A 21,666-nucleotide genomic window follows, 5' to 3' on the forward strand; every position below is an offset into this window, starting at 1 on the left:
GTTATGAAAGGGAGAATTCATTCATTCATTTTCTACCTCTTTTTCCTCACGAGGGTCGCGGGGGTGCTGGAGCCTATCCCAGCTGTCTTTTGGGCGAGAGGCAGTGTACACCCTGGACTGGTTGCCAGCCAATCACAGGGCACATATAGACAAACAACCATTCACACTCAACATTCATACCTATGGACAATTTGGAGTCGCTAATTAACCTAGCATGTTTTTGGAATGTGGGAGGAAACCGGAGTACCCGGAGAAAACCCACACATGCACGGGGAGAACATGCAAACTCCACACAGAGATGGCCGAGTGTGGAGAAAGACAAAATAAGAAGCCAAAAAGTTACCACTTTCCCACAAAATAGGAGGATGACTCATTCATTCATTCATTCATCCATTCTCTACCGCTTATCCTCACGTGCTAACATGCAAACTCCACACATAGATGGCCGAGGGCGGAATTGAACCCCGGTATTTTTACAGTCCTGTTCAACCAACACTTTTTACCATCAGACATGGTGAGAAGTAAGGACACACAACGGGAGGTTGCAAGGAGAAAGGCAAAGAGTCAAGTCCCAAGAGGTTTGGACCTTGGCGTAACAAAAATATAGCTCGACACGGTGCTCCATCAGGACCAAGTGCCTGACATGTTATGATTGGTGGTCATAACTCTGTATCAACTGTTGGTGGGGGAAGCAGCGGTCTAGGGGTACTGAGGTGTGCTGAGGTGTGCTGTACTGTACTGAACTGACCTACTGTACTCTGCATAGCGTAGTCTTGTTGGTGGGCAGGTCAAGGTTGGTGTTTTTTTTACTTGCAGGGTGACTCAGATGGCAACTTTAAAGGAATTTTTTTTTTTTTTTTAAATCGTCCCATCATTCACAATACTTATGTGAAATATCACCACGTCACAAATCTGTACTAATAACGACAACTAGACCAAATTATCTATATTGCCCACATTCTATGTTTTTGTCATATACACAAAGCCTTTCTGTAGATCAGGGGTCTCAAACACGCGGGCCAAATATGGCCCGCAGGACACTAGTTTGAGGCCCCCGCCTTGATATGAAAGTTTAATGTCAGTGCGGCCCGCGCAAGTTTGATATGGATGCCGTATGGTATCATGTACCCAGAAAAAATTATTACGTTTGATTCATGTTCATGTTAAAGGTTAAATAACTGTTAATAGTTATCCTCCCTATCCGTGTGGAAGTGGTAAGTTTTTGGCTATTTAAGTTTAAAGGAAATAACTTGAAGGCTACCGTTTAGGTGGCTAGCTCTCTAGTTTGCGAGTTAGCATGTGTCTCAAGACCCTGCAGTTACGCAATATGTTGTAAATAAAAAGAGTATAAATGTGAATATAGTCGTGTTTTGTCATGTCTACAGGGCTCTAATAATGCTTTGTTCATTTTAATCTGAAAAAAATCATTTGTCTACCCACCAACTATATGTGCTTTCTTAAGTTTTTATTATTATTATTATTATATTTATTTATTACTGATTGATTGATTTTCTTTATTCTTGATTTGTTCATTTATTTTTCATCTTATTTTGTGCAGAAAAATAAAAAGTAAGATATTTGACAACAGTGGAATGTTTTATCAGAGCTTTTCTTGTAGAAAATTGGAACCAAAGCGACAGTTTTTAAAAATTTTTTTTTTTTATTAAATGCGTTTTTTTTTTTTTTTTGGAAAACCTGATGCGGCCCAGTCTCACCCAGACCCTATAGCTCCAGTGAGTTTGAGACCCCTGCCGTAGATGGGTAACACTGTGCCTCCGAGTACAACAGAAAAACTCTATTTGTGTTTGACACGGCTTGGTAAGCAAAACATTTCATTGGAGGACACGTGGTTTAGAAACCAGAGGGAGCCAGAGGAGCCCAGAAGGAGGCTGACATCACTGCAGCGGCTTTGCTTGGACGCAATTCATTATGAGACAATGTTAAAATATATATATATTTTTACTTTAAACTCAAGTTATATTGACACGGCTTGGTAAGCAAAACATTTCATTGGAGGACACGTGGCTTAGAAACCAGAGGGAGCCAGAGGAGCCCAGAGGGAGGCTGACATCACTGCAGCGGCTTTGCTTGGACGCAATTCATGATGAGACAATGTTAAAATATATATATATTTTTTATTTTAAACTCAAATTACATTAAATGTGATGAGTTTAGCGTTCCTTGTAAGATAACACCTTGAGTCAGCGTTGTATTGATTATAATGATTTCCAATTTGTTGAAAAGCTTGTTGTGAGTTCACTGATAGCTTGTGATTGGATCCTGCCAAAGATGGAGCTATCGTTTCTTCACAGACTCGTGAGCGGCACAGTTTATACAGTTTTGTCGTTGGAGGAGAACATGCAAACTCCACACAGAGATGGCCGAGAGTGGAATTGAACCCTGGTCTCCTAGCTGTGAGATCTGCGTGCTAACCACTCGCCTGCCGTGCCGGCCACACACTTGAATATGCTTGTAAAAAAACATGTTTAAAGATAACTATAGGGGTGTTAGTTCATGTCCGGAGAGCTCTTACCAGTTTATACAGTTTTGTATAAACCACAGCGTTCAAAGTTTTAGATAAAATTACCAGCTTATACACCGAAATTACGGTATTTGACAAAAATGTACTTGACCAAATTTACCTACCTAGCAGGTTGACGTTCATACGATGAATGTCATGGTCTATGTTTATGTAATTCACAGGGAGTTTGGGTAGTTTTGCAAAGCAAGCTCAAACAGTTAAATAAGAAAGTATGAAATGGAAAAGGATGGAAATTCAAATGCGTGTTGGTGGTGCATAAGCAGAACCGTGTATCTCCATGTATTTGTGTACATGTATGTGTATGATGTCAGCGTGTCACAGGGTTTCGTCTTTCCCCTTCACTGCACCCTGACAGCAGTGTCAAACAAGGCCTCATATGATCTGTGTATGCCTTTGAGGATATGTGTGTGTATGTGTCCGGGTTGATAGTGTTTTTATTCTTCTTTCTAACCCTTTATCACCCCCAGATCCCAGGGGTGTTCCAGGGTCTTGACTAATGGACAGTCTCGCCCTACTAAGCTGGCCTTTGGCTCCGGCATTGAGCTGGATGCCTAACTAGGACCCTTTGTTGCTCATGGGTTCTGATTGTGCTGACCTCTGGGCTTCCTGGGAGACGAACCATGGTAGAGAGGAAAGAGCAGAGCAGGAATGTGTTTTTAAGCTCTACGCTGCTTCTTCACATATCGTTTGCATTGTCCGTTGACTGGAAAAACCAAAGTGCTGAAATTTTGGCACTGACATTAGGAGCAGTTGAACTGCTGAAGTGAACAGTAGTCATTACAGCTCCAGATGAAGTCATTAAAGCAGACTCACAAACTGGGGACTTTGACATTACTGGCCTTTTTCTGCCAAAATGTATTTTATAGAAAAGGTTTGGCTTCAGCAAATTTTGTTCTCAGTCAAAAAGTCATAGTAAGCATTACTGGAATTCATTTTGTAAGGCACTTTCATAAGATCGCCATTGTAATTAAATGATTTTTGTAATTAATCACAATTAATCCACCCTCGGCCATCTCTGTGTGGAGTTTGCATGTTCTCCCCGCGCATGCGTGGGTTTTCTCCGGGTACTCCGGTTTCCTCCCACATTCCAAAAACATGCTAGGTTAATTAGCGACTCCAAATTGTCCATAGGTATGAATGTGAGTGTGAATGGTTGTTTGTCTATATGTGCCCTGTGATTGGCTGGCCACCAGTCCAGGGTGTACCCCGCCCTCTCGCCCGAAGACAGCTGGGATAGGCTCCAGCACCCCCATGACAGTATCACTCGGATACTGTGAACATCCAGCAGCAACACAACATTTTGGCATGACTACTATTTTGATGAAAAATATACTGAACCAGGGCTGCACAGCGGCCGGGTGGTTAGCACACAGGCCTCACAGCTAGGAGACCCGAGTTCAATTCCACCCTCGGCCATCTCTGTGTGGAGTTTGCATGTTCTCCCCGTGCATGCGTGGGTTTTCTCCGGGTACTCCGGTTTCCTCCCACATTCCAAAAACATGCTAGGTTAATTAGCGACTCCAAATTGTCCATAGGTATGAATGTGAGTGTGAATGGTTGTTTGTCTATATGTGCCCTGTGATTGGGTTTGGGCCCATTGTCTTTGGGCCCAAAGACAGCTGGGATAGGCTCCAGCACCCCCGCGACCCTCGTGAGGAAAAAGCGGTAGAAAATGAATGAATGAATTAAAAGGATATTTAAATCTTGGCATACGCCAGACTGGCAGTCATGTGATGTGTTGTCTAAGGGTGCAAACATACCAGGCCAGTGCTTTTCAAACAGTGGTGCGTGCCCCCTTGCGGGGGGCGTGAGAGACAGGAAGGACTTAGAAGGACTCATACTTGACACTTGAATATTCATTCATTCATTCATTTTCTACCGCTTTTTCCTCACGAGGGTCACGGGGGGTGCTGGAGCCTATCCCAGCTGCATTCAGGCGAGAGGCTGGTCACCAGCCAATCACAGGGCACATATAGACAAACAACCATTCACACTCACATTCATACCTATGGACAATTTGGAGTCGCTAATTAACCTAGCATGATTTTGGAATGTGGGAGGAAACCGGAGTACCCGGAGAAAACCGAGGAGAACATGCAAACCGAGGGTGGAATTGAACCCTGGTCTCCTAGCTGTGAGATCTGCATGCTAACCACTCGCCCGCCGTGCCGCCCACACACTTGAATATGCTTGTAAAAAAACATGTTTAAAGATAACTATAGGGGTGTTAGTTCATGTCTGGAGAGCTCTCACACTAATATCCACCAACAACTGCCTGGAGGTGGTGTGAGAGGCAGGTAGGACTTTCGGTATCTGTGCCTAGACCTACCTATTCTGTCTTGAGTGACATCAGGCGACTGAGGCGGTACTGTTACGGCGTCAAACCGACCAACCAAAACTGAGGCAGGTCGGGCAACTTGACATGTAGGTACAGGACGGCGGGCTGAACACTGACCTGATATACCTTCTCTGTTCGATTCCATCTGTCAACGAGTTGTCCACAGCCAGATTTTCAGAAGCTGGTGTTGCACTGCTGCTCGCTTGCCAAGCGCCAGCGAATACACTCTGGATGTACATAGGTGTGAGGGTGCATGTGTGTGTGTGTGTGATGCCATGTGGTAGAGGCAGGCCCACATCGGGGTTCATACATTCGAGCTAAGCCCAGTGGGAGCCCAAAGCTTATAGAAGGAAATCCCCCCCCCCGGCTGCTTGGTCTAACATACACGCGTACCCTCTCTATCCCTCTTCCTCTCCTCCTGGCACTTCATTAATGAAGCCCATGCTTGTATATTTGGGCGTATGCACCTCTCTTGGCCCCGATGCTTCAAGTGGATGTGAATGTGTGTGTACGGGAGTGAGACATCCACCCCGATCACTTGGTAATATATTCAGAGGAAGATCTCGGCAGAGGCATAATACTGCTGCTCTCCCCCTGTCTGAGCCCATCTGTGATGTGTATAAAGGACATCAGCAGGACAGGGTATTAGCACTGGAATAATACACAATAATGTTGTTGTTGATGCGCTGTGCTTATACTATAAGCTGCGTACTCGCTCACTCCACAACATAGATACATTCATTGTGGAAAAAATTCAAATAATGGACTACCATGAAAATTGTTATATGGATGATTAATTAACATCTTAAATACAGGGAAGACTGCTTCCTGGTTGCATAAAATATTGAATACAGTTTCCATTCTCTGTACAGCAGCACTTCAATACCAACTGTTTTGATAAGTCCAAGCTATCGTGCAACGGTGTCCAAATTACCGGCCATGGGCTAAATAATATGTGTCCATCGTCCATTTTTAACTGGTCAGTATGAAACACAATGGACACGATGTACACATAACATGTACTTAACTGTTTTGTACTTCCTAGTTGAAACACTATGTAATGGTAATTATGGTAATGGTTTTATTTCATTTGAACATGCATCAGATTACAATTGAATGCATCACATAATCAGTTCACAGTTCCACATGTCCAAAAGGAGTAGGAAGAAGCAAAGCTTATTAAATCCTACCCCTCCATCTGGTACTTTTACAATCAGTAACTTGTTACATTTGTTCACTTCCTGCTTTCCATAATACAGTTTAAGTTTTTTTTAGTTTTTTTTTTTTAATAATGTACCTCGTACCGAAGTACGAGGTGATATGAGCATCCAATGCCATAATGGGTACCATAGTGCGTGTCAATATAGTGATATATATAGCACATCATGACTGGTTCAAGACTCTTCATCCTTGTATTTAGCAAACATCAACTGCTTGTATTGTTTCTTGAATTGGCTCATCGTTGTGCATTGTTTGATTTCCTTACTCAATCCATTCCATAGTTTGATTCCACATACTGAAATGCTATGGCTAGCATAACGTAGTCCTAGCATAGAAGTGTTTCAAATGTACTTCTTCCCTGAGATCATATTTCTCCTCTCTTGTAGAGAAGTATTGGATGACATTTTTAGCTAATTGGTTATTTTTAGCCTTATGTATTATTTTAGCTGTTTGAAGATGAACTATATCAACAAGTTGAAGTATTTGTGATTTTAGAAATAAAGAGTTAGTATGTTCTCTGTAGGCGGCATTATGAATTATCCTTACTGACCTTTTTTGCAGTACATTTAGCAAGTTAAGATTGCTTTTATAGTTATTAGCCCATGTTTCCACACAATAAGTAAGATATGGTAGAACCACAGAGCAATAAGGAGTATTGCATGTAGGGTTGTTAGGATACCAGAAAGTCTTTAGTCGATATCAATACCTGTGAATTTCCACAATTCTTGATATTTATTTGATACCACGATAAAAAGAAATTGTGGTCTTTAGTCTATTGTTACTTCATTAGCTAACCATCTCTGTTCAAGTAAGAGTGAGAGCGAATATTAGAAGCCTGCGAAACGGAAACGTACTCACATTGAGTTCTTTAAACAAGTCGTGGTGCCTGTATTTCGTTTTTTTTTTTTTTTTTTTTTTTTTGCCAGGTTCTAAGTGTTTCCTCTTTTGGTTTGAAAACTTTGTAGGCACCTTGTGCATGTTGCTTTTTGTGAATTTATAATTGCACCGCTTTAATCCACCTCGAATGTGAAGTATCTCTATACTCGACTCCTACCACTTGGTTTATTGATAAACCGAGTTGATGTGCTTTCCCCATACTTGTTGAGGCATCTTTTTAAAGACAGCAGGCGCTGACTGCCGAGAGAAAGAAGCGACTAGCGCGCTGAAAACAAGTCCAAAACAACAGGGAAGTTGGGAATTTGGAAGCTACTAATTCAAATGGAATCGAAGCCAGCTGTTCTGGCCATCACGTTTGGTGTTTGTGTGTCTCACTGAACATTATAGCAGCATTAGCAGCAATTTGAATGCGTCTTCTGAATGCATTTGAGTACATTTGGCAAGTTTTATGTTTGAAAATGTACTCATTTTTTGACCCTTTTGACTCCTATGGAGCAGCAACACACAATAACGCAGAAAACGTAATCTTCCAGAATATGCTATTGGATTTGTGCTTCCCGCCAGAACAGCCTGTTTTAATTTATTCCACCCATGGCCCACCTCGGGGCACGCCCACTCCACTGTGATTGGTCACACGCTCAAAGTACTTCCAAACCATGAACAAACCCCGCTTTCTAATATAGTGGGTGCGGAGGAGCACAGGGGAAGCCAGACGTGTGGGCTTGCCTCCGGCCTCACCTGCCCGAGGAGAAGCACTCATTGTCGGACACACTTTGTCAGAGGCACCGTTGGTGCCGTGGAGCTCAGAAGCCAGACGTGACGGCTCTGGGTGGATGTACAGCGTGTCCGACATTAATGCACCTTTCCCGGTGAGAGCATGCTGCTTCTGGCTTCACCAAAATTTGGCGCATATTTCACGTTCGTGTTCACAAAAACAGATGAAAATATTCTTCTCTTGCTGGGAATTAGCAAATACAACAACTTCTGCCTGAGCTTGCCTCATAAACAGAGAAGCAGAGTTTGGAGGAGGACGGGGGAAGTTGAGCTTAGGGAGGGCATAGAGCAGGGGTCTCAAACATGGGCCACAGGACGCTAGTTTGATATGAAAGTTTAATGTTAGTTAGTTTGATATGGATGCTGTATGATATCATGTAGATATCATCACCCAGAAAAAATTATTATGTTCATGTTAAAGGTTAAATAACTGTTAATAGTTATCCTCCCTATCCGTGTGGAAGTGGTAAGTTTTTGGCTATTTAAGTTTAAAGGAAATAACTTGAAGGCTACCATTTAGGTATAAACATTCTCACTACATTTATAGGTCAGAAAAGTGGAAACATTTGACTTATAATAGGCTGTATTCAAACATGAAACAGAATTTTCATGTTTTATGGATTTATTTTTGAAAAACCGTGAGAGTGAAACTGCAAAATTCAAAGTGCGAAGTGGCGAGGGACTGTACAATTTTGCAGTGTTCAATCACCGCCAAATTATAAAAATACACTAAAATAAAATAAAATAATATAACTAAAAATATACATTATTGTAATATTGTAGAAAATCGGAACCAAAGCAAAAATGTTTTCATTTTTCTGTTTTTAATAAATGCGTTTTTTTTTTTGGAAAACCTGATGCGGCCCAGCCTCACCCAGACCCTAGCTCCAGTGGCCCCCAAGTAAATTGAGTTTGAGACCCCTGGCATAGAGTGTATCGCACCTACAGCCAAGCCCATAAGTAAGCCCGCTCCTCTGTGACATCACAAAGGAACAGTTTTGCAACGCCCTCTGAAACCCAGTGTTTTGAGCCATTCCAAACTTCTTTCAGAATGTGCAAACTTAATTATCTGGAACTTTGACATCGTTTGAGAATACATGAGACATGAGAATACAACATTTTCACTACATTTATTGGTCCGAAAAGTGGAAAATCATAATAGGTCCCCTTTAAATATGCATATCTTTTGACTTAAAACAATGAAACAGAATGATTTAGTTTATGGATTTATTTTTGAAAAACCGAGAGTGAAACTGCAAAATTCAAAGTGCAAAGTGGCGAGGGATTATACAATTTTGCAGTGTTCAATCACCGCCAAATCATAAAAATACACTAAAATAAAATAAAATAATACACCTAAAAATATACATTACCTATAATCTACCTAGATCTTTTCATTCCATTGTAAAGGTTGGGCGGATGTGTGAGATGCACTTGCACATTCATATACCTGACAAGTGCTGGCAAAGTGTTTTGACGAGGCCAGAAGATCAATCTGCCACCTTCAACACACAAGAAGGACATCGGCAACACGGGATGCTGTTAACCAAAATAACTTCAGTCACCACAGACTCTCAGCACCAGAGGGGGTCACTTGTGGAGGGATTTCATCAGTTCTAGAAAGACAAAATGCCCTCCCCCCCCCCCCCCCAATTCCCTCTCCGATCAGCTTTGGGTATAGGAGTGGAGCAAGAATGTGAAAATGTAACACCCCCCGCCCTGTGTCAATTTGAAAGTGCACCATATCGGCTCATGCTCATGTGCCCCCGCTATCTTTCTTCCTTCTCCCCCTACACCCCCCCCCCCCCCCCCCCCCACTCCCTCTTCTCTCAAGCAGCTCTGTTGCTTTGGTCCGGCTCTGAAGGCCGTTCTTATTACCGGCACAGAGTGCAGGTCAGAATGGCAAGCCGGCAGCATACTATTAAAACCTAATGAAAAGAATCTCTGCAGGGTTTGTAGTCTGCAGCGGCCAGAGGAGGCTGTGCCTCTCTGCCTATTGTTCTTCTGCTCCTTTCCTTTTTATTCTGGATTCCCGGCCATATCCACTGTTGGTGCTTTCACTGTCTTTGGCTTACTTATTTGTTTGAATTTTAGTGTTTTGTTATGTGTGGAACTATGACCTCAGACAAGTACACTAATTACTAATTACACAAAGTACTCTATTTGCCATTGTTTGTTGTTAAGTGAGGAGAATGGCCCATATATATATATGTATATATATATATATATATATATATTATGTATATATATATATATATATATATATTATATATATATATATATATATTATGTATATATATATATATATATATATATATTATATATATATATTTCGAGTGCATTCTTGCCCACTTTTAATGCAGTTCGGCGCAGGATCGGATATATCGACAGTCCGGTTATATCGATATTTTTCCCGACAATATCGATATAACGAGACTTTACTGTGTATATATATATATATATATATATATATATATATATATATATATATATATATATTAGTGTATTGTATTGTATTAGTGTTTTGTTGTATGGAACTATGACCTCAGACAAGTACACTAATTACTAAATACACAAAGTACTCTATTTGCCATTGTTTGTTGTTAAGTGAGGAGAATGGCCCATATATATATATATATATATATATATTTGAGTGCATTCTTGCCCACTTTTAATGCAGTTCGGCGCAGGATCGGATATATCGACAGTCCGGCTATATCGATATTTTTTCCGACTCCCGACAATATCGATATAACGAGACTTTACTGTATATACATATATATATATATATATTAGTGTATTGTATTGTATTAGTGTTTTGTTGTATGGAACTATGACCTCAGACAAGTACACTAATTACTAAATACACAAAGTACTCTATTTGCCATTGTTTGTTGTTAAGTGAGGAGAATGGCCCATATATATATATATATATATATATATATATATTATTATTAGGGCCCATCAAAAACACGTTCAATAGGACAGTTATGGGTAAGGGTCTGCTCTGTATGGGATGTATGGTTCAGTACTGAGACATTTCATTACTTTGGGGATTAAACCCAAGTCGTCGCACCCATATATTTCAATATTTCAGCTCCACCATAGCTTATTTCAAAACCAACATAAAAAAATGGTAGTTTTTCCACACACATAGTACTTTTCCAGTAAAATCTGCATTTGTTCTTGAGTATTTCCAGTCGTCTGCACGTGTACATATCTTTAAATATGACTAGTAGATTCATTCATTCATTCATTTTCCATCACTTTTTCTTCACAAGGGTCGTGGGTGGTGCTGGAGCCTATCCCAGCTGTCTTCGGGCGAAAGGCGGTGTATACCCTGGACTGGTCGCCAGCCAATCACAGGGCACATATAGACAAACAACCATTCACACTCACATTCATACCTATGGACAATTTGGAGTCGCTAATTAACCTAGCATGTTTTTGGAATGTGGGAGGAAACCGGAGTACCCGGAGAAAACCCACGCATGCACGGGGAGAACATGCAAACTCCACAGGGTGGAATTGAACCCCGATCTCCTAGCTGTCTAGCGAGGACTAGCAGTCTCATCCAGACCCTAGCTCCAGTGGCCCCCAGGTAAATTGAGTTTGAGACCCCTGATTTAGATAAATACATTTTTAAAACTTGTCATATCTTCGTGGTTTTGTTTTAAAATGATTGTATGAGTATGGTATTTAAAGATGGATGAATTAGTAAAACATTGGATAATTCTACTGAATTTGGTTTCTTTCAGCCCGTTTTTGTTCTCTGTAGCACTGCAATTATTTAATTCCCTCAGTTTAGCATCCTCTTAGTTTTATTTATACTATTATACTAACCTTCTGTTAGTTTGGAGAGCTCTCAAAAAGCAGAAAAATCATTTAAATTTTCTCTGTATTAGATCACTGCATTCTTACACTAAAAGCACTGGTGTCTGTGTGTGTGTGTGTGTGTGTGTGTGTGTGTGACTGATTTTTTTTTTTAATTTAATGCAACTGTTTCATCCTTTTCCCCCCCTCCAACATGGATTTTAATGTACCAGTCCTACCCATCAAGATTTCATACCATCATACATTTTTATTCTGCATTATTTATTTTTGCCGTCTTTCTAAAACCAAGGCTCAGCTGTCCTTGTGCCTTTTACACACTGCAAATGAATGCATATCCATGCAAATTCTTAAAAAAAAAAGGAAGGCTGAGAATTTGAATATTTTGCTTAAAGCTGCACCCAGGTCGACCCTACCATTCGGCATTTGAAAGCAGAATGTCTTTTTTGAATACTGAGGCTGCGTCTTTGTCATGTTAGCCAGAGGGACTGGATGAGCCGACCAGCACTGGCAGGATGGGCAGGGATCGGATGGGTAGCTGCGCGCAGACAGACTAATTGGGAAAAGGGGGGGGGGGCCCAAAGGGGGGACAACGGGTGTTGGTTAGGGTGAGGAAAAGGGGGGGATTTAAGAAGATGACCTGGGGGTTAGGAGGGAGGTGAAAGAGGACAGTGAGTGGGGGATAAAAGGAGGAAGAAGTGAAGAAAGGGTGAGTTAAGACTATGGTTTGATGTGGTAGTTGCCTTGCTGACTGAGTCATTATTATTATTATTATTCTACAGTCAGTGCCTAGATAATGAGCCAAAATACCTAATTGTACTGAGCTGTAGTCAAATTCCAGACACTTTCAATGGACTTTCTTGTGTCCAAACTCAGCCAAAATGTAAGTATTAATTTTAACCTTGAATGTATACGGCGGTCGAGTTGTTAGCGCGCAGACCTCATAGGTAGGAGACCCACGGTTCAATTCCACCCTCGGCCATCTCTGTGTGGAGTTTGCATGTTTGCACGTGAGGATAAGCGGTAGAAAATGGATGAATGGATGAATGAGTCGTCCTCCTATTTTGTGTGGAAGTGGTAACTTTTTGGCTTCTTATATTGTCTTTCCCCACCCTCGGCCATCTCTGTGTGGAGTTTGCATGTTCTCCCCGTGCATGCGTGGGTTTTCACCGGGTACTCCGGTTTCCTCCCACATTCCAAAAAAAACATGCTAGGTTAATTAGCGACTCCAAATTGTCCATAGGTATGAATGTGAGTGTGAATGGTTGTTTGTCTATATGTGCCCTGTGATTGGCTGGCCACCAGTCCAGGTTGTACCCCGCCTCTCACCCAAAGACAGTTGGGATAGGCTCCAGCAGACTCCAGCAGACCTTGCAGCTAGGAGACAAGGGTTCAATTCCACCCTCGGCCATCTCTGTGTGGAGTTTGCATGTTTGCACGTGAGGATAAGCGGTAGAAAATGGATGAATGGATGAATGAGTCGTCCTCCTATTTTGTGTGGAAGTGGTAACTTTTTGGCTTCTTATATTGTCTTTCCCCACCCTCGGCCATCTCTGTGTGGAGTTTGCATGTTCTCCCCGTGCATGCGTGGGTTTTCTCCGGGTACTCCGGTTTCCTCCCACATTCCAAAAACATGCTAGGTTAATTAGCGACTCCAAATTGTCCGTAGGTATGAATGTGAGTGTGAATGGTTGTTTTTCTATATGTGCCCTGTGATTGGCTGGCGACCAGTCCCGGGTGTACCCCGCCTGGGATAGGCTCCAGCACCCCCGCGACCCTCATGAGGATAAGCGGTAGAAAATGAATGAATGAATGAATTGTGTTTATTAAACACCGATGAGCAGGCAATTTTTTCAGTAGTACGTCATTTTCTCACAGAAGACAATTGCTCACGGGAAGACGTTCTCTGGTCAGGTTTACATTGTGAATTACTTACATTGTGTTATTACCGCACGGATGAGGACCTTCAGTCATGAGGGATGCCCCCTGCAGTATCATCACATAGCCATCTACCATTTGACGCCCCTGCACAACCTGAAGCTCAATTTTTCCATTGACTGAAAACTATGTCATTTATTTGGTAGCATGAATTCTGCTGGCTGCAGATCATTAGATGAAACATGAATTCCAACATGTACTGTGGCATTATGAAGTATCTTGTCACTTTTTAGAAAATAAAAATCAACGTAAACGCCCCTGCGGGAGAAAGTGATTGCCCATAAATCTAATAACTGGTTAGGCCGCCCTTAGCAGCAACAACTGCAACGGGGCATTTTCGAAAACTTGCAATGGAGGAATTTTGGCCCACTTATCTTTGCAGAATTGTTGTCATTCAGCCACATTGGAGGGTTTTGAACATTTGAACCGCCTTTGTAAGGTTATGCCACAACGTCTCAATGGGATCATTAATCATCATTTGCAAATATTATGTCAATAGCCATAAATATATGGACCCAAATATTCCAATTGCATTTGGTTTATTTGCTCAAACGGAAAGAATTGAACAGGGATGGAATATTCCTTTAACCAATCCGATTGAGGTATCTTGTACCCGCTCAAACGGAAAGTTGTCAGGGTGCGTTCTTCTTCTTTGTGGTGTTTTTCTTCTTCTGTTGTTTATTGGCGGTTGGCAAGCAGCTTTCGTGTGCATTAGCGCCATCTGTGGAACAGAATCTAAACCCTTCTATACGCCATTCACAAGTCCAGTTTTATTAAAAAAGAAAATATATATCTATATAAAACATGTCCTGAGTTTAATTATAAAATATTAGCAAGATTGAATTTGATCTTTTCCTGTTTAAATTGATCCCGGGTGCGTTCTTTCAGCGCATGCTCAGATATGACGTAACACGCAGATCCAGACGTTCTTCACTTTTAAAAATGGAGGCCAGCAATCGGCATTGGACTGCTAAGCAAAGTTTGTTTTTGATTTAAAAACTAAATTTCAAGACTGGACAGATGAAAAACTGGCAATACGGAGTTATTCCAACAAGGGAAAGAAAAACTCGGGGAAGCCGGTATCATGTGATGTTGATGTTTACGTTTTACTGGGCATGCCCTATTGACTATTCTGGTTGATTTTCACGGCGCATGTAGACAAGAGATTGGAATAATTCTTTCTATGGATACCATTGTTTCCCGAAAGGTCATTAGGAAAGAGAAAAAGTGGTGATGTAAAAACATGGCTACTGTGGAGTGTCTGTGGTGTAAAGACTGGCATAGCAATGTAATATTGGTCCGTGTGGCAACACCTGCCTTGTTCCTCCCATAGACTTATTGATGCACGTGTGAGGTCGTGGTGACATTTTGGAACATTTTTGGTTAGCGGTGTGCCACAAGATTTTTTTCCAATGTAAAAAAACGTGCCGTGGCTCAAAAAAAGTTGAAAATCACTGGACTAGGCCACTCCAAAGTCTTCATTTTATTTTTCTTCAGCCGTTTGGCGGTGGACTTGCTGGTGTGTTTTGGATCATTGTCCTGCTGCAGAACTCATTTTTTTCAGCTTGAAGTTACAAACAGATGGCCTGACATTCTACTTCAGAATTTTTTTGGGAGACAGCAGAATTCATGGTTCCATTTATCACAGCAAGTCTTCCAGATCATCAGATGTTTCCCGGCAAAATTGAGACAAGCCTTCATGTTCTTTTTGTTCAGTAGTGTTTTTCGTCTTGGCTGTTTTTGCCCAGTGTCTTTCTTATGGTGGAGTCATGAACACTGGCCGAAAATGAGGCCTTGCAGTTCTTTGGATGTTGTTGTGGGGTCTTTTGTGACCTGTTGGATGAGTCTACGCTGCACTCTTGGTCATTTTGATGGGCCGGACACTTCTGGGAAGGTTCACCGCCGTTCCATGTTTTTTGCCATTTGTGGAGCATGGCTCTCACTGTGGTTTGCTGGAGTCCCAAAGCTTTAGAAAAGCTTTATCTCAATTAATCTAGTTATATTTTAACAGGGCTGGCAATCACTTTTTCACAGAGGGCCATGTAGTTTTCTTTGGCCCTTTTTCATTTAAAACAGGGGTCTCAAACTCAATTTACCTGGGGGCCACTGGAGCTAGGGTGTGGGCAAGGCTGGGCCACATCAGGTTTCTCCCCCCAAAAAAACAACGCATTTATTAAAAACAGAAAAATATACAAACTTTTTCAGTGCTTTGGTTCCGATTTTCTACAATAAAAGCTTTGATAAAACATTCCACTGTAATTTTTATTTTTCTGCACAAAATAAGATGAAAAATAAATAAACAAATCAAGAATAAAGAAAATCAATCAATCAGTAATAAATAAATATAATAATAATAATAAAACGGCAAATAATAAAAACTTAAGAAACCACATATAGTTGGTGGGTAGACAAATTATTTTTTTCAGATTAAAATTAAAGCATTATTAGAGCCCTGTAGACATGACAAAACACGACTATAGTCACATTTATACTCTTTTTATTTATACACAACATATTGCGCAACTGCAGGGTCTTGAGACACATGCTAACTCGCAAACTAGAGAGCTAGCGACCTAAACGGTAGCCTTCAAGTTATTTCCTTTAAACTTAAATAGCCAAAAATGTACCACTTCCACACGGATAGGGAGGATAACTATTAACAGTTATTTAACCTTTAACATGAACATGAATCAAACGTAATAATTTTTTCTGGGTACATGATACCATACAGCATCCGTATCAAACTTGCGCGGGGCCGCACTAACATTAAACTTTCATATCAAGGCGGGGGGCCTCAAACTAGTGTCCTGCGGGCCACATTTGGCCCGCGGGCCGCGTGTTTGAGACCGCTGATTCAAAAACTGTATTTTGTGTTCAGATGTGTTGTCAATTATTGATATTTAAATTTGTAACATTTAGGTGTGACAAAAATCCCCCCAAAAATAAGACATCAGAGAGGTGCAAACACTTTTTTTTACATCACTGTATAGTGTCATAAATAATTGGATGATGCCCGGTGGGATACAGTGTGGTTGTAATGCAACCATGCATTTCAAGTTAACAAGTGGCTAATGTGGTGTGCATGTTGTATAATGTCTGATTTTATAAGGATTTTTGTTGCTTTCACAGCATGAATTGATTTGCTTATAATACATGTATTGACAAAAATATTGGGGAAAAAATTACACCGGACATATTGGTTGCATTATTTTGAGTTATGTCTTTTTTTCTATGCGGTAATACAACACACACGCACAAATCTCCACACCAAATGTTGCACTGCCGGGAAACAATAAAATAAATCAAAGCAGATGTAGGGTTCACTCAAACACATTCAGAATCTCTCAGCAGAACAAACTTAACAACAACACGCACATTACTGGGAAGTATATGTGAATTTTACTTCATGGCTAATTATAGCGATTATAGGCGCTTTAAAAATGTTGTTTATCATACTGGTATACGAATTGGCTGCTTTCCGCTCTACTCCATTCCTGCTTAACGCAAGTTGATGACGCCGGAGGCCGAGCTGCCCCTCAACTAGGTTGAGTTACACGGTGCAGCCGGCTAGATTGATCTGGCTTGCAGTATCCAGGGGAATATAAAGCAGGGCAGAGGTTTAAAGTCTGAGTCCCCCCAAGGGAGGAGTCCTTGCTGCACGGGGAAGGGGGTATGAACTGACTTCCTTCTCCCTCCCCTCCCTTTGGCCACAGTGTCCGCACACTGAATAACTTTTCCATCTCCCCCCCGTTTGTTATGGCATTCACTCGTCTCTCCTTTTCACCTCTTGCTTGATTATTTTCAACATGTTCCATTTCACTTGTTCTTATTCACACCCTCGGTTGCATTCGCATTTCTTTACCAATCCTCCTCTCCTTCTCTCGTATGTATTTGAAAGCATATGGTAAAGTGAATTTTGCTCATGAAGTTCACACCCAAAAATGAAACACCAAGACTAATGTTGGGTTGACTATGAAATACATTTACATAGCTCGCTTTTTGTATGCACTTTTTAATGCTGTTTTTTTTCCTCCGTTTTATTTGACTTGGAGTAGCCAAGAACCCGGGGTGAAAATGTAATGGTAATGGTTTGATTTCATTTGAACATGCATCAGATTACAATTGGTTATTTTTAGCCTTATGTATTATTTGAGCTGTTTGAAGATGAACTATATCAGCAAGTTGAAGTATTTGTGATTTTAGAAATAAGGAGTTAGTATGTTCTCTGTAGGCGGCATTATGAATTATCCTTACCGACCTTTTTTGCAGTACATTTAGTGAGTGAAGATTGCTTTTATAGTTATTAGCCCATATTTCCACACACGGTACCCATTATGTCGTTGGATGCTCATATCACCTCGTACTTTGGTATGAGGTGCATTATCAAAAAAACAAAACAAAACAAAAAACCTTAAACTGTATTATGGAAAGCAGGAAGTGAACAAATGTAACAGTTACTGATTGTAAAAGTACCAGACGGAAGGGGTAGGATTTAATAAGCTTTGCTTCTTCCGACTAATCTGTGTGGTGAAATTATTCCAAAAACACTTAATTATTGCTTTGATTGACATTCCATTAGAAACAACCAAACTGGACCCACATCATGTGATCCGTTTTAATTCAACCAACCACAGTCACTTCTAAAATAATGTCAGTTGAGTGAGAATATATATTATTAACTTTAGGTCTATTTTTATGAGAAGACCGTGTCCCGGTGCTGCAACGCTGTTGCTCCTCCTGGTTGCAACCATACTATTCTGCAGGGGTACGATGCAAAGCTGCACAGGGCTGCTGTTGTAGTGTTGTGTGCAGAGATGGTCCATTGGGGGAACCCAGAGCATTCTGTCTCACTGAGTGATACCCCTGTCTCCACTCACGATAAACAGCGTCTGCCAAGCTAGCAGCGCATTCCTCCCTCACTGCCTCCGCCACATTCTGTGCAAAGCTACAAATATATTAGCTGCCGCTTTTTCTGTTGTCTGGGGAAAATGGCAAAACAGGGGGGTATATGTACGTGAGTGCTCTTAGTGGTGGAGGCCGTACTGTACTGCAAAATACTGTGGCGGAACACATCTCGTTGTGCATTTTTTGTATCCTTGTCGCACAGAACCTCAGGTATGAAGCAGGAGAAGCATAAAGGACAGGAGGATGACTGATAGTTACAAGTATTACAGGTGTTATGTAGGAAACCACAAACCAACGGATAGAGGAGAAGACATCATTCATTCATTTTCTACTGCTTTTCTTCACGAGGGTTCCTATCCCAGCTGTCTTCGGGCGAGAGGCGGGATACACCCTGGACTGGTCGCCAGCCAATCACAGGGCACATATAGACAAACAACCATTCACACTCACATTCATACCTATGGACAATTTGGAGTCGCTAATTAACCTAGCATGTTTTTGGAATGGTGGGAGGTAACCGGAGTACCCGGAGAAAACCCACGCATGCACTGGGGAGAACATGCAAACTCCACACAGAGATGGCCGAGGGTGGAATTGAACCCTGGTCTCCTAGCTGTGAGATCTGCACACTAACCACTCGACCGCTGTGCAGCCCTGTTTCACTATACTTTTCATCAAAATAGTAGTCATGCCAAAATGTTGTGTTGCTGCTGGATGTTCACGGTGTCCAAGTGATACTGTCGTGGGTGTGCTGGAGCCTATCCCAGCTGTCTTCAAGCGAAAGGCGGGCTACACCCTGGACTGGTGGCCAGCCAATCACAGGGCACATATAGACAAACAACCATTCACACTCACATTCATACCTATGGACAATTTAGAGTCGCTAATTAACCTAGCATGTTTTTGGAATGTGGGAGGAAACCGGAGTACCCGGAGAAAACCCACGCATGCACGGGGAGAACATGCAAACTCCACACAGAGATAGCTGAGGGTGGAATCAAACTCGGGTCTCCTAGCTGTGAGGCCTGCGCGCTAAACACTCGGAAATCATTTATATACAGTATAGGTACAGGTAAAACACTGTTAGAAAGTACACAATTTTTACATGTTTATGTCATCAGTGATTGTTTTTTTTTTTTTCAAGCTTTCACATTTCGCACTTTGCTCGGCGGTCCTTGAACATAACATAGTCACCGGGAACCGGGACCGGTCCGTGGAGCATTTGCTACCGGGCCGCATAGAAATATTAAATACTTTATTAACGACTCACTGTCTCCCATCACACCTAGATGAGACAATTAACCTAGCATGTTTTTGGAATGTGGGAGGAAACTGGAGTACCCGGAGAAAACCCAGAGAGCTAAAAACTAGAGAGCTAGCGACCTAAAAGGTCGCCTTCAAGTTATTTCCTTTAAACTTAAATAGCCAAAAACTTACCACTTCCACACGGATAGGGAGGATAACTATTAACAGTTATTTAACCTTTAACATGAACATGAATCAAACGTAATAATTTTTTCTGGGTACATGATACCATACAGCATCCATATCAAACTTGCGCGGGCCGCACTAACATTAAACTTTCATATCAAGGCGGGGGGCCTCAAACTAGTGGCCCGCGGGCCGCGTGTTTTACATACATCCCACACTCAAATGTTCAAATGTTCCGTCTCATTTGATGACTTCATCTACTGGTGTTTTGGTGCGGTCTGCGTTCACACTTTCCTCATTAAGTCCACTTAGAAGTGGACAGAGACCCATCCAGCAGTTTGCCTCTTTGATCCGGTCTTGGGTTTTGGAGGACTGTATTCACAAAACTACAGTAAACCTTGGATATATCTGATTCAATTGTTCTCACTGGTTTTGTCCGATATAAGCCAAATCCGTTATGTGCGTATACCGGAAAATGTCCGTTTTACGCATATATCGGATTTATATCCGTTATAAAAAGGCACTTCCTTGACTATGTTTCCAATGTACCTGGACTGGGCAATGAAAAGAGACGTAAGGTAATGAGAATTGAACTTTATTGGACTCTGAGCATAAGAAATTGTTAATTAAGCTAGGCCCTGTTACGCCCTACGTTAGGCAGGCCTACGTTATTTCCAATAGTGAGGTTAAGATCTCATTCACTGCTGTGCTAGTATTATTGACGTCACTCACTTTTATATTTGTCCTAAATCTGGAGCCAGGAGAAAGACACGATGCGGCCATCCGATATATGCGAGGGAAATTGGAACGGGACTGGAGATTTTGTCTGAAATAGGCGAAATCCGATACAGTAAAGTCTCGTTATATCGATATCGGTTATAACGAATTACTGCTTCTTACGATACTATTTTCATTTCCCGGCAAATTTCTAGTCTTTTATGATATAATTAGTTCCGTTAGTACGATATCCGGTTATTATGATAATCCGGTTACTACGATGCCCTTTTCATCTCCCGCCAGCCAATTTGGTCTGCTTATATCGATACAAAAGCATCTTAAATCAATCTTTGCTTAAGGATTTCAATACTTCTGTTGCAGGCATGTGTTTGGCCAGCTATGTGGGGCAACAATGTCGAGTGCATTATTGCCCACTTTTAATGCATTTCGGCGCAGGATCGGATATATCGACAGTCCGGTTATATCGATATTTTTTCCGACTCCCGACAATATCGATATAACGAGACTTGACTGTATATGCAATGAATTTTTATTGGAAATGCATTACAGAAAAATCGGTTCTTTTTTTATCTGTCCGTTGTGAGCGAATTTCCGATATATCCGAGTCCGATACATCCGAGGTTTACTGTATATGAACTGAGCAAACACACTAGAGTTTTTTGTAACCCATCCAAAATGAATGAACCCGTAGAAGAACTAGCTTGATCTGCCCTCGAAACACAAGCATACTTTATACCCATGTAGCAATATTTCTGAAAGTTTACGATTCATTTCGAATTTTTTTTGACGGTTGCTAATGCTACGTTCACACCAACACCGAATCGATGGCGAATTAAATCGACGAGCAAAGCGGCGGCAAAGCGTAACAAAGCTTAATGAAAGTGTAAAGACCGTAATACAGCGTAAGAAAGGTTTGAGCAATTTGGGACATTCGGCAAGAGCGCCAAAAATACTGTTTAAAAATTTGAGGCGATCTGTCAAGCGGGGAGAGCGTATTAAAGCTTATCAAAGCGTCACAAAGCTTATCAAAGTTTTGCTCAGCGTAGGAAAG

The 21,666-nt window shown here is 41.4% G+C and overlaps 1 protein-coding gene across 3 annotated transcripts in view; it reads left to right on the forward strand.

Annotated features, from left to right (window-relative positions):
* The window catches only part of dennd1b (DENN/MADD domain containing 1B), a 182,011-nt gene that overhangs the window by 43,453 nt on the left and 116,892 nt on the right, over nt 1-21,666 (forward strand). The gene's annotated exons all lie outside the window — the stretch shown is intronic.

Source organism: Doryrhamphus excisus, linkage group LG4 (genome assembly GCF_037039965.1).
Source record: "Doryrhamphus excisus strain RoL-2023G ecotype Guam linkage group LG4, RoL_Dexc_Guam_v1.1, whole genome shotgun sequence".
NCBI classification, from domain to species: Eukaryota; Metazoa; Chordata; class Actinopteri; order Syngnathiformes; family Syngnathidae; genus Doryrhamphus; species Doryrhamphus excisus.